Source organism: Musca domestica, unplaced genomic scaffold (assembly GCF_030504385.1).
Source record: "Musca domestica strain aabys unplaced genomic scaffold, Musca_domestica.polishedcontigs.V.1.1 31, whole genome shotgun sequence".
Lineage (NCBI taxonomy): Eukaryota > Metazoa > Arthropoda > Insecta > Diptera > Muscidae > Musca > Musca domestica.
This window is the reverse complement of record NW_026712309.1, coordinates 8,388,549-8,403,624: the sequence shown is the minus strand read 5'-3', so window position 1 is coordinate 8,403,624 and position 15,076 is coordinate 8,388,549.

Here is a 15,076-nt window from a genome sequence, read left to right as displayed (position 1 = left end):
TTTAAATTGTGCGGTGGAGATCCAATAAAGTTACTTTATAATTTCGTATTTTGTTGTTTCTGCCACATAGAAAAAAGAAAAAGAATCTTCAACTGGTTCGCTGATTTTTTTGCGGCAAATTTTTAAAGGTGATTACTAAGTTTGTCGGTAGAATGTACTATTATTTTGAAATTCGATTCCATTGAAAAAGATAGTAGGCCTGGTCAGTTCCTCGGCCCCCAAATAAATACTTAGTGTTGTATGGAAAGTCAACAGTATCTCGTGTAATAATTTTCATATCGATATTTTCATTATTTTACAAATATAAGGATTTTAGATAAATCAAGTGGAAATAGGCGTGGTCAATATTTTTTTTCTTTAAAAACCTAACTCGGGGTATGACGAACGTTTGTACAAAATATTATTCATATCGGTCCACCCGTTCTCAACTGATTCCGTTACCAACAAACAACAATTGATTTATATATATATACTAGCTGGCCCGGTCCGCGTTGCCGGCCCGTACTTTTAGTCTTTAAAGCATAATAAATCACAGATCTGACTTATGTAGGCGGAACAATTTTGATTATAAGTAATGACTCCATTATAATTACTCCAGTTTTGATTTTAAGTAATGACTTGATTATGAGTAATGATTCCATGACTAAATATAAATTAATATTCATGGCAAAAATTATAATTACCGTCGGTTTTAGATATTTTGAATAGCCTGATTTTATTTTTCAGCTATAGGCTTTAATTTGAGTGTTAAATACCTATATGATAAAGAACATCTATAATAGACCCATGTGAAAATTCAGCTCAATTTTTGATATTGTAAAAATTGAATGCTTTAGCTATAATTTGAAATTTGTATTTCCAACGTTTAAAATCCCGTACTGCGTGGTATTCAGTTTGGTCCACCTCATACTTGAAGGCAGAATGTTGTCAGAATAGCCAAAAGAATTACTCTTTTGCTCCGATTACCGTAAGATGGGCATTAACTGTTTGTCATTTAAATTGTGCGGTGGAGATCCAATAAAGTTACTTTATAATTTCGTATTTTGTTGTTTCTGCCACAATTTCCGACTGAATGAGTCCCAGATTGACATTTCGGAGTTTATTTCATATAGACGTACATACCAAATCTACATTCCCAACCAATATTCTCTTGGGGGTTACAAATTCAATAGAATACCAAATTTTCTTTTCTGACCACACATTGGTTGGGAAAGTGGACTTGGGATATACTAATGTGGGGACTATACTTAAATAAATTCCTATGTGGATAATTATTTGTAAGATGATTTTCTTCCCCAGGGTTTTTTACCCCAGGTAGCCTCAAGACTAAGATGCGCCCTTTTCCGAAAAATAAAAATTTTATAAGAAGAGGTTTTCTTCCCCCTTAGAAACAAAGATGTCAAATAAGAGCCAAAAAATGAAAAAAGTGGCCAAGACCCCGAAAATACCTTAAATCATATGATGGTGATACCAAAACGTGATAATTTTTTGCAAAGATGGTTTCTTCTTAAATTATCAACATAAGCTAAAATTAGTACGAAAAATATGGTTAAAATGTAGAATATACTTGAAATCGGGTTGTTCCGTTATCAGGGGTTATGATCCATATTATGACCTGCCAAAGCGATTTAAGGTATCTTGAATGTTTAGGTAGAATTTTTATTTTGCGTTCTATATAGTCCGTATTTGGCTGATTGCAGTCCCAATGTATTTTGCATTTTGTGTTTTCATTTGACAATTTATTGTCATATGAAAGAAGCAGGTCCACTTTTTGAAATTAACCCCATAACGCTTCTTCGGTCATTTTTGTTTGTTTAAATGTGTTCGCATCTTCCAGCTGAAGCACGATGTAGGTCCTGGAGTAGAAGGCATTTAACATCGTATTGCGCTCTCATTTCATTTTTATATTATTCATTCAGAATTCAAACCAATAAAAAAATGTACACTTCAATATAGAAAAAAGAAAAAGAATCTTCAACTGGTTCGCTGATTTTTTTGCGGCAAATTTTTAAAGGTGATTACTAAGTTTGTCGGTAGAATGTACTATTATTTTGAAATTCGATTCCATTGAAAAATTGTCGACTTTTCCCGATTCTAGAATTTTCGTAAAAAGCGACAACGGATAAAATTGTTTTTTATAGATTTTATGTATTTTTTGGGTATTACGAATAAATACATAAAATCTATTAATAACAGTTTTATCCGTTGTGGCTTTATATTACCCAAAAAAAACTACACATCATATTAGAAAACACTACAAATGTACATTCGAAAATAGTAAGTCAAAATGGAAAAAAATATGCAATATAAAACATTACTATTGTACATTTTAAAAGTCAAAATGAAAATGTTCAAATTTCACATTTTTACGCGATTTTTTTGGATTTTATTCTTTTCTGCCAAGAGGCAATTCCGAATTTGTCTAAATCGTTAAAATCAGACCTGCGGTCTTTATGTTATAAGAGTAGTAACTAACACAACTTTCTTTTACATACAAAGAGATAGATTTAAAAGTAGGCGCGTTCCTCAGCCCCTAAATAAGTACTTAGGGTTGGATGGAAAGCCAACAGCATCTCGTGTAATAATTCTCAAACCGATATCTTCACTATTTTGGCAAATATAAAGATTTCAGATAAATCGTAATAGTGGGCGTAAAAGGAGGCGTGGTCAATATTTTTTTCTTCAAAAACCTAACTCGGGATATGACGAACGTTTGTACAAAAAATTATGCAAATCGGTCCAGCCGTTTTCAACTGATTCCGTTACCAACAAACAACAATTGATTTTTATATATATAGATAGACTAGCTGGCCCGGTCCGCGTTGCCGGCCCGTACTTTTAATCTTTAACGCATAATCAATCACAGATCTGACTTATGTAGGCGGCACAATTTTGATTATAAGTAATGATGATGATGAAGTAGTGACTTGATTATGAGTAATGACTCCATGACTAAATATAAATTAATATTCATGGCAAAAATTATAATTACCGTCGGTTTTAGATATTTTGAATAGCCTGATCTTATTTTTCATCTATAGGCTTTAATTTGAGTATATAGGTATTTACTATATGATAAAGAGCATTTATAATAGCCCCATGTGAAAATTCAGTTCAATTTTTGATATTGTAAAAAGCATTCAAATGAGCTATAATTTGAAATTTGTATTTCCAACGTCTAAAATCCCGTACTGCGTGGTATTCAGTTTAGTCCACCTCATACTTGAAGGCAGAATGTTGTCAGAATAGCCTAAAGAATTACTCTTTTGCTCCGATTACCGTAAGATGGGCATTAATTGTTTGTCATTTAAATTGTGCGGTGGAGATCCAATAAAGTTACTTCATAATTTCTTATTTTTTTCATGTTTCTGCCACAATTTCCGACTGAATGAGTCCCAGATTGACATTTCAGAGTTTATTTCATATAGACGTACATCCCAAATCTACGTTCCCAACCACTATTCTCTTGGGGGTTACAAATTCAATAGAATACCAAATTTTCGTTTCTGACCACACATTGGTTGGGAAAGTGGAGTTGGGGGTATTCTAATGTGGGAACTATACTTAAATAAATTCCTATGAGGGTAATTATCTGTAAGATAAGATTTTCTACCCCAGTGTTTTTTACCCCAGGTAGCCTCAAGACTAAGATGCGCACTTTTCCGAAAAATAAAAACTTATAACAAGAGGTTTTCTTCCCCCTTAGAAACAAAGATGTCAAATAAGGGCCAAAAAATGAAAAAAAGTGGCCAAGACCCCGAAAATACATTAAATCATGATCACGTGATCATTTTTTGCAAAGATGATTTCTTCTTAAATTATCAACATAAGCTAAAATTGAAAATAGTAAGTCAAAATGGAAAAAAATATGCAATATAAAACATTACTATTGTACATTTTAAAAGTCAAAATGAAAATGTTCAAATTTCACATTTTTACGCGATTTTTTTGGATTTTATTCTTTTCTGCCAAGAGGCAATTCCGAATTTGTCTAAATCGTTAAAATCAGACCTGCGGTCTTTATGTTATAAGAGTAGTAACTAACACAACTTTCTTTTACATACAAAGAGATAGATTTAAAAGTAGGCGCGTTCCTCAGCCCCTAAATAAGTACTTAGGGTTGGATGGAAAGCCAACAGCATCTCGTGTAATAATTCTCAAACCGATATCTTCACTATTTTGGCAAATATAAAGATTTCAGATAAATCGTAATAGTGGGCGTAAAAGGAGGCGTGGTCAATATTTTTTCCTCAAAAACCTAACTCGGGATATGACGAACGTTTATACAAAAAATTATGCAAATCGGTCCAGCCGTTTTCAACTGATTCCGTTACCAACAAACAACAATTGATTTTTATATATATAGATTAAAATCACACATTTGATTGGATTTCGTATTGTTTTGATGTGCGAAACAATTGTGTTGCCTCTTCAATAATAAAAACAAAATGGAATTGTTTGCGACATGCCCACAAACGTTACAATCGGTTGGTACAACATGCCAAATATCAAAAAATTTTGATTTTTCATACAACCGAGACACAACTTCGTACAACCGGGCCACAAACGATACAATCTTGAATACAACCTCTCCATTCGGTAAATATTGAAAAATGAGGTCGTGGTAAAGCCATTGAAATTCCAAAAAATGTAAGAACTTACACCGTAACAGAAAGAAAATAGACTCAAAAGAGCTAAAGAGTTGCTTCGCTTGACCGAAAGTGGTGAACTGCCGAATTTGGTTTTTTCCGATGAGAAAACATTCGGTGTCCAGCAGTTTGTAAACAAAGAGGTCAGATGAAAATGTGCACCTTCGGATGGCCACCAGAACTCAAGCGCCGGCCATTGTGATAGCGGCCCGCCATAACAGCCAATGGTCTCTCTCCATTCGTATTAATCGACCGTGGCATCAGAATAAATGCCGAATATTATCGCGAAAATATTCTGGAGGGTGTATTAAAGCCTTGGGCACGCAAACATTTTGGCCCCTACATAAGTCATTTTTTTCAAAAGCCATTACAATATTTAAATGCGAAACTTAGAAAAACAAGTAAAAAGCTGTAAGTTCGGCCGGGCCGAACTTTTAATACCCTCCACCATTTGGCACAAATTAGGCAATTTCCAAAAAAATCCGTTAAAAATTCTGTTAAAATCTTAAAAATACCGAATGCCTTTACGACGACGTGGACCTGCAAAGGCAACTTTTGTCATAAGTTATTACAATGTTTAAATGCGAAACTTGAAGAAAAATCTTTTTATAATGTAGCTTAAATCATTAAAATGCCGAATATAGGGGGTACCGTTATATGGGGGCTATACGAAAACGTGGACCTGCATAGACAATTTTCTGGCATGGGATGAAGCATCCATTACGAACTTCACATGCGAAATTTGAAACCATTCCGGTAAATAATGTCGCTAAAATCATCAAATAAACCGAATATCGGGGGGTACCGTTATATGGGGGCTATATGATAATTTGGACCTACATGGCTCATTTTTTGACTTAGGATGTAGTATCCATTACGAACTTTAAATACCAAATTTGAAACGATTCCGGTAAACAATGTCGCTAAAATCATCAAAATAGCGAATATCGGGGGTACCGTTATATGAGGGCTACACGAAGACGTGGACCTGCACAGATAATTTTCTATCTTAGGCTGTAGTATCCATTATGAACTTCAAATACCAAATTTGAAACGATTCCGGTGAATAATGTCGCTAAAACCATCAAAATACCGAATATCGCGGGGTACCGTTATATGGCGGCTATACGAAGACGTGGACCTGCACAGATAATTTTCTGTCTTAGGCTGTAGTATCCGTTACGAACTTCAAATGCCAAATTCGAAACAATTCCGGTGAATAATGTCGCTAAAATCATCAAAATACCGAATATCGGGAGGTATCGTTATATGGGGGCTATATGATAACTTGGACCTACATGGCCCATTTACGAACTTAACCTGCCTACTGGCAAAATATACATGTGTACAAAATTTTAGCCTTCTATCTCAATTTGTTCGAAAGATAGCGTGATTACAACAGACAGACAGACGGACAGACACACACACAGACAGACAGACAGACGGACATGTCTAAATCCTCTTAGAATTTTACGCTGATCAAGAATATATATACTTTGTTGGGTCTGACATAAGTATTTCGAGGAGTTACAAACGAAATGACAAAATTAATATACCCTCCATAGTTTGGTGGAGGGTATAAAAATCGGTGAATAATGTAGCTACAGTCATCAAAATACCGATTATTGGGAGATACCGTTATATGGAGGCTATACGAAGACGTGGACCTGCATAAACAATTTTCTGTCTTAGGATTTAGTATTCATTGCGAACTTCAAATACCAAATTTGACACAATTCCGGTGAATAATGTCGCTAAAATCATCAAAATACCGAATATCGGGAGGTACCGTTATATGGGGGCTATACGAAGACGTGGACCTGCACAGACAATTTTCTGTCTTAGGATGTAGTATCCATTTCGAACTTCAAATGCCAAATTTGAAACAATTCCGGTGAATAATGTCGCTAAAATCATCAAAATACCGAATATCGGGAGGTACCGTTATATGGGGGCTATATGATACGTGGACCTACATGGCCCATTTACTTACTTAACTTAACCTGCCTACTGGCAAAATATACATGTGTGCAAAATTTTAGCCTTCTATCTCAATTCGTTCGAAAGATAGCGTTCGATAGATAGACAGACAGACGGACGGACACACACACACACACACACACAGACAGATACACACATAGACAGACAGACGGACATGGCTAAATCGTCTTAGAATTTTACGCTGATCAAGAATATATATACTTTGTTGGGTCTGACATGAGTATTTCGAGGAGTTACAAACGAAATGACAAACTTAATATACCCTCCATAGTATGGAGGAGGGTATAAAAATCGGTGAATAATGTAGCTACAGTCATCAAAATACCGATTATTGGGAGATACCGTTATAACAGGTCTACGTATAGTCGCCGTATAGCGGGTTTCATTTAAGCGGTATTTTACGGTATTTTTTGAACATTTTCAAGTACCTTTCGAATGGTGGAGGGTGGTCGTATGGAAACATCGGCCAAAAATACTTTCAGGGCAGAAATCAATATGAATCTTTGGTAATGGTATTTTGATGGGATAAAAATAAAAAATGTGACAAAATAGATATGGTCGGTGCATGTTTTGGCATGGTCCCCTTACAACTTAACTTCCGAATAAGAGTTTTTTGCCCAATTCTTGTCACATTTTCACACCAGATTGTTCTGTTATTTTACTTTTTACATTCTAAAGAGTTAAAGAATAGTCTTTTTGAAAATTATTTGGAACGGTCCGCCTTCAGGTAGAGTTCCTTCTGCAAAGTTACCTCCAGTATTTTTTATACAAATCAATTCCAAACAAAATAAAATAACAATTCAATATAAAATTTAATCAATGTTACTAATGTATATTTATAAATTTTAGTGTTATGCAAGTAAATCAAATACAGCTTTTAATAATATAGATTTTTTATTGTTTGTTAACTTTCGTTGTCCCGTTATAAAAGGTTCAGGGCTCAGAAAACGACGGTTAATAAGATCTATATTTATTGAAACACGAAAATTTTTTCTGGTATGATTGAGTGTAAAACTTTTTTGTATCTTTGTTTCTAGACTCCACAGACTCCTCCGATAATTCTCCAATTGATACCATGGTATATTTTATAATGCTGGGTGCATGTATTAATATTTTATGTACTGTGGGTGGAAGATAGTACCATGGATATCTATTTGTTATCTCTTCAGCAGTTTCCAGTACAAAGGCCTTAAATTTTTCGACATCAATATTGTACCCAGAAAACAATGCTTGTAACAATATTGAACACCTCTCAATTACATCTTTATCAATTCCGCTTATTTCCGCAGACAAGCTCACCATAAAACTGACAAAATTGCAGCGAAGTCACTTCAGTATTTTGGGCATAACATACACATCTGACAAAATCTGAGTGTTAAATTAGCACTTTTAGAATCTTAGGACCATTGCTAATAGCGTGAAAAAATCAAATTGGAGGATTAAAGGGGAAAGACAACTAAAACTTTAACTGAAATCTAATTTTACTGGCAAAATTAATCTTTAAGGTAACTCAGAACACTCACATCGCCTTTATTATACACAACTATTAAACACACAAATAACTTCACTAAAAATAAGTCAATACCTTGCTTTTCAATAATTATGCTAAGATTTGTCATTTTGAAATGTATTTAATTTCGTTCTACTTTAACTCCACTTTTGCACTGATACCACTGAAAAATGAATCTAAAACATTTTCTCTTTTTTATGCCATTCTCGAAGTGGACCTTTAGAATAAAGCCATGATTATTATGTTTTCTAAAAGCTTAACCCCTTCAGAGTTCATGTGCACACATTTGACAATAAAAATCTGGTTTTCATTTTTTTTTTAATTTGGGCCAATGGCGGTGACCACTGTGCATCGTTTGGTTTATTGAAGTTATTACGTACATTGTATGACAGAATCAGTTGTAATTTGACGCTAACAAGTTATGATTGTTCAAGCTGTTGACCCTTTATGGAGGGAGGTTCCGAAGGGTGGGCGAATATTGTCCATTTTATATCTGACCCAAGTCTGATATAAATTTTAAAATGTGCCAGATTTGTACTATATCGCCTTCTTCCTTCACATTTTATGAGACATGTAATAATTTTTGTTAATTTAAAGAACATTTAACATTTATTCCCAATTTTATGCAAATAAATTATAATCAATATTTTGAACTTTTTTGAGAGAGGTACCAGAAGGAGTTGGTCGATAGATTCCATACCCACATTAGATCTCCGGTTTTTTAGATATCCTACATTTGAAAAGCATCGTTGATTTGTTTCGCAAATTATGAGAGTGCCAGAAATTATGAGGTGCCAGAAGGAGCGAACCGATATTCACAACAGATTTTGTGTTGATAGAAATATTAGGATGTGCCGAGTTTGAAAGACATCCGATGCTTATTTATGTGTTTCATTCTTATTCAAAAAACTGACCTGTTGTGGGGGAATGTACTATTATTTTGAAATTCGATTCCATTGAAAAAGATAGTAGGCCTGGTCAGTTCCTCGGCCCCCAAATAAATACTTAGTGTTGTATGGAAAGTCAACAGTATCTCGTGTAATAATTTTCATATCGATATTTTCATTATTTTACAAATATAAGGATTTTAGATAAATCAAGTGGAAATAGGCGTGGTCAATATTTTTTTTCTTTAAAAACCTAACTCGGGGTATGACGAACGTTTGTACAAAATATTATTCATATCGGTCCACCCGTTCTCAACTGATTCCGTTACCAACAAACAACAATTGATTTATATATATATACTAGCTGGCCCGGTCCGCGTTGCCGGCCCGTACTTTTAGTCTTTAAAGCATAATAAATCACAGATCTGACTTATGTAGGCGGAACAATTTTGATTATAAGTAATGACTCCATTATAATTACTCCAGTTTTGATTTTAAGTAATGACTTGATTATGAGTAATGATTCCATGACTAAATATAAATTAATATTCATGGCAAAAATTATAATTACCGTCGGTTTTAGATATTTTGAATAGCCTGATTTTATTTTTCAGCTATAGGCTTTAATTTGAGTGTTAAATACCTATATGATAAAGAACATCTATAATAGACCCATGTGAAAATTCAGCTCAATTTTTGATATTGTAAAAATTGAATGCTTTAGCTATAATTTGAAATTTGTATTTCCAACGTTTAAAATCCCGTACTGCGTGGTATTCAGTTTGGTCCACCTCATACTTGAAGGCAGAATGTTGTCAGAATAGCCAAAAGAATTACTCTTTTGCTCCGATTACCGTAAGATGGGCATTAACTGTTTGTCATTTAAATTGTGCGGTGGAGATCCAATAAAGTTACTTTATAATTTCGTATTTTGTTGTTTCTGCCACAATTTCCGACTGAATGAGTCCCAGATTGACATTTCGGAGTTTATTTCATATAGACGTACATACCAAATCTACATTCCCAACCAATATTCTCTTGGGGGTTACAAATTCAATAGAATACCAAATTTTCTTTTCTGACCACACATTGGTTGGGAAAGTGGACTTGGGATATACTAATGTGGGGACTATACTTAAATAAATTCCTATGTGGATAATTATTTGTAAGATGATTTTCTACCCCAGGGTTTTTTACCCCAGGTAGCCTCAAGACTAAGATGCGCCCTTTTCCGAAAAATAAAAATTTTATAAGAAGAGGTTTTCTTCCCCCTTAGAAACAAAGATGTCAAATAAGAGCCAAAAAATGAAAAAAGTGGCCAAGACCCCGAAAATACCTTAAATCATATGATGGTGATACCAAAACGTGATAATTTTTTGCAAAGATGGTTTCTTCTTAAATTATCAACATAAGCTAAAATTAGTACGAAAAATATGGTTAAAATGTAGAATATACTTGAAATCGGGTTGTTCCGTTATCAGGGGTTATGATCCATATTATGACCTGCCAAAGCGATTTAAGGTATCTTGAATGTTTAGGTAGAATTTTTATTTTGCGTTCTATATAGTCCGTATTTGGCTGATTGCAGTCCCAATGTATTTTGCATTTTGTGTTTTCATTTGACAATTTATTGTCATATGAAAGAAGCAGGTCCACTTTTTGAAATTAACCCCATAACGCTTCTTCGGTCATTTTTGTTTGTTTAAATGTGTTCGCATCTTCCAGCTGAAGCACGATGTAGGTCCTGGAGTAGAAGGCATTTAACATCGTATTGCGCTCTCATTTCATTTTTATATTATTCATTCAGAATTCAAACCAATAAAAAAATGTACACTTCAATATAGAAAAAAGAAAAAGAATCTTCAACTGGTTCGCTGATTTTTTTGCGGCAAATTTTTAAAGGTGATTACTAAGTTTGTCGGTAGAATGTACTATTATTTTGAAATTCGATTCCATTGAAAAATTGTCGACTTTTCCCGATTCTAGAATTTTCGTAAAAAGCGACAACGGATAAAATTGTTTTTTATAGATTTTATGTATTTTTTGGGTATTACGAATAAATACATAAAATCTATTAATAACAGTTTTATCCGTTGTGGCTTTATATTACCCAAAAAAAACTACACATCATATTAGAAAACACTACAAATGTACATTCGAAAATAGTAAGTCAAAATGGAAAAAAATATGCAATATAAAACATTACTATTGTACATTTTAAAAGTCAAAATGAAAATGTTCAAATTTCACATTTTTACGCGATTTTTTTGGATTTTATTCTTTTCTGCCAAGAGGCAATTCCGAATTTGTCTAAATCGTTAAAATCAGACCTGCGGTCTTTATGTTATAAGAGTAGTAACTAACACAACTTTCTTTTACATACAAAGAGATAGATTTAAAAGTAGGCGCGTTCCTCAGCCCCTAAATAAGTACTTAGGGTTGGATGGAAAGCCAACAGCATCTCGTGTAATAATTCTCAAACCGATATCTTCACTATTTTGGCAAATATAAAGATTTCAGATAAATCGTAATAGTGGGCGTAAAAGGAGGCGTGGTCAATATTTTTTTCTTCAAAAACCTAACTCGGGATATGACGAACGTTTGTACAAAAAATTATGCAAATCGGTCCAGCCGTTTTCAACTGATTCCGTTACCAACAAACAACAATTGATTTTTATATATATAGATAGACTAGCTGGCCCGGTCCGCGTTGCCGGCCCGTACTTTTAATCTTTAACGCATAATCAATCACAGATCTGACTTATGTAGGCGGCACAATTTTGATTATAAGTAATGATGATGATGAAGTAGTGACTTGATTATGAGTAATGACTCCATGACTAAATATAAATTAATATTCATGGCAAAAATTATAATTACCGTCGGTTTTAGATATTTTGAATAGCCTGATCTTATTTTTCATCTATAGGCTTTAATTTGAGTATATAGGTATTTACTATATGATAAAGAGCATTTATAATAGCCCCATGTGAAAATTCAGTTCAATTTTTGATATTGTAAAAAGCATTCAAATGAGCTATAATTTGAAATTTGTATTTCCAACGTCTAAAATCCCGTACTGCGTGGTATTCAGTTTAGTCCACCTCATACTTGAAGGCAGAATGTTGTCAGAATAGCCTAAAGAATTACTCTTTTGCTCCGATTACCGTAAGATGGGCATTAATTGTTTGTCATTTAAATTGTGCGGTGGAGATCCAATAAAGTTACTTCATAATTTCTTATTTTTTTCATGTTTCTGCCACAATTTCCGACTGAATGAGTCCCAGATTGACATTTCAGAGTTTATTTCATATAGACGTACATCCCAAATCTACGTTCCCAACCACTATTCTCTTGGGGGTTACAAATTCAATAGAATACCAAATTTTCGTTTCTGACCACACATTGGTTGGGAAAGTGGAGTTGGGGGTATTCTAATGTGGGAACTATACTTAAATAAATTCCTATGAGGGTAATTATCTGTAAGATAAGATTTTCTACCCCAGTGTTTTTTACCCCAGGTAGCCTCAAGACTAAGATGCGCACTTTTCCGAAAAATAAAAACTTATAACAAGAGGTTTTCTTCCCCCTTAGAAACAAAGATGTCAAATAAGGGCCAAAAAATGAAAAAAAGTGGCCAAGACCCCGAAAATACATTAAATCATGATCACGTGATCATTTTTTGCAAAGATGATTTCTTCTTAAATTATCAACATAAGCTAAAATTGAAAATAGTAAGTCAAAATGGAAAAAAATATGCAATATAAAACATTACTATTGTACATTTTAAAAGTCAAAATGAAAATGTTCAAATTTCACATTTTTACGCGATTTTTTTGGATTTTATTCTTTTCTGCCAAGAGGCAATTCCGAATTTGTCTAAATCGTTAAAATCAGACCTGCGGTCTTTATGTTATAAGAGTAGTAACTAACACAACTTTCTTTTACATACAAAGAGATAGATTTAAAAGTAGGCGCGTTCCTCAGCCCCTAAATAAGTACTTAGGGTTGGATGGAAAGCCAACAGCATCTCGTGTAATAATTCTCAAACCGATATCTTCACTATTTTGGCAAATATAAAGATTTCAGATAAATCGTAATAGTGGGCGTAAAAGGAGGCGTGGTCAATATTTTTTCCTCAAAAACCTAACTCGGGATATGACGAACGTTTATACAAAAAATTATGCAAATCGGTCCAGCCGTTTTCAACTGATTCCGTTACCAACAAACAACAATTGATTTTTATATATATAGATTAAAATCACACATTTGATTGGATTTCGTATTGTTTTGATGTGCGAAACAATTGTGTTGCCTCTTCAATAATAAAAACAAAATGGAATTGTTTGCGACATGCCCACAAACGTTACAATCGGTTGGTACAACATGCCAAATATCAAAAAATTTTGATTTTTCATACAACCGAGACACAACTTCGTACAACCGGGCCACAAACGATACAATCTTGAATACAACCTCTCCATTCGGTAAATATTGAAAAATGAGGTCGTGGTAAAGCCATTGAAATTCCAAAAAATGTAAGAACTTACACCGTAACAGAAAGAAAATAGACTCAAAAGAGCTAAAGAGTTGCTTCGCTTGACCGAAAGTGGTGAACTGCCGAATTTGGTTTTTTCCGATGAGAAAACATTCGGTGTCCAGCAGTTTGTAAACAAAGAGGTCAGATGAAAATGTGCACCTTCGGATGGCCACCAGAACTCAAGCGCCGGCCATTGTGATAGCGGCCCGCCATAACAGCCAATGGTCTCTCTCCATTCGTATTAATCGACCGTGGCATCAGAATAAATGCCGAATATTATCGCGAAAATATTCTGGAGGGTGTATTAAAGCCTTGGGCACGCAAACATTTTGGCCCCTACATAAGTCATTTTTTTCAAAAGCCATTACAATATTTAAATGCGAAACTTAGAAAAACAAGTAAAAAGCTGTAAGTTCGGCCGGGCCGAACTTTTAATACCCTCCACCATTTGGCACAAATTAGGCAATTTCCAAAAAAATCCGTTAAAAATTCTGTTAAAATCTTAAAAATACCGAATGCCTTTACGACGACGTGGACCTGCAAAGGCAACTTTTGTCATAAGTTATTACAATGTTTAAATGCGAAACTTGAAGAAAAATCTTTTTATAATGTAGCTTAAATCATTAAAATGCCGAATATAGGGGGTACCGTTATATGGGGGCTATACGAAAACGTGGACCTGCATAGACAATTTTCTGGCATGGGATGAAGCATCCATTACGAACTTCACATGCGAAATTTGAAACCATTCCGGTAAATAATGTCGCTAAAATCATCAAATAAACCGAATATCGGGGGGTACCGTTATATGGGGGCTATATGATAATTTGGACCTACATGGCTCATTTTTTGACTTAGGATGTAGTATCCATTACGAACTTTAAATACCAAATTTGAAACGATTCCGGTAAACAATGTCGCTAAAATCATCAAAATAGCGAATATCGGGGGTACCGTTATATGAGGGCTACACGAAGACGTGGACCTGCACAGATAATTTTCTATCTTAGGCTGTAGTATCCATTATGAACTTCAAATACCAAATTTGAAACGATTCCGGTGAATAATGTCGCTAAAACCATCAAAATACCGAATATCGCGGGGTACCGTTATATGGCGGCTATACGAAGACGTGGACCTGCACAGATAATTTTCTGTCTTAGGCTGTAGTATCCGTTACGAACTTCAAATGCCAAATTCGAAACAATTCCGGTGAATAATGTCGCTAAAATCATCAAAATACCGAATATCGGGAGGTATCGTTATATGGGGGCTATATGATAACTTGGACCTACATGGCCCATTTACGAACTTAACCTGCCTACTGGCAAAATATACATGTGTACAAAATTTTAGCCTTCTATCTCAATTTGTTCGAAAGATAGCGTGATTACAACAGACAGACAGACGGACAGACACACACACAGACAGACAGACAGACGGACATGTCTAAATCCTCTTAGAATTTTACGCTGATCAAGAATATATA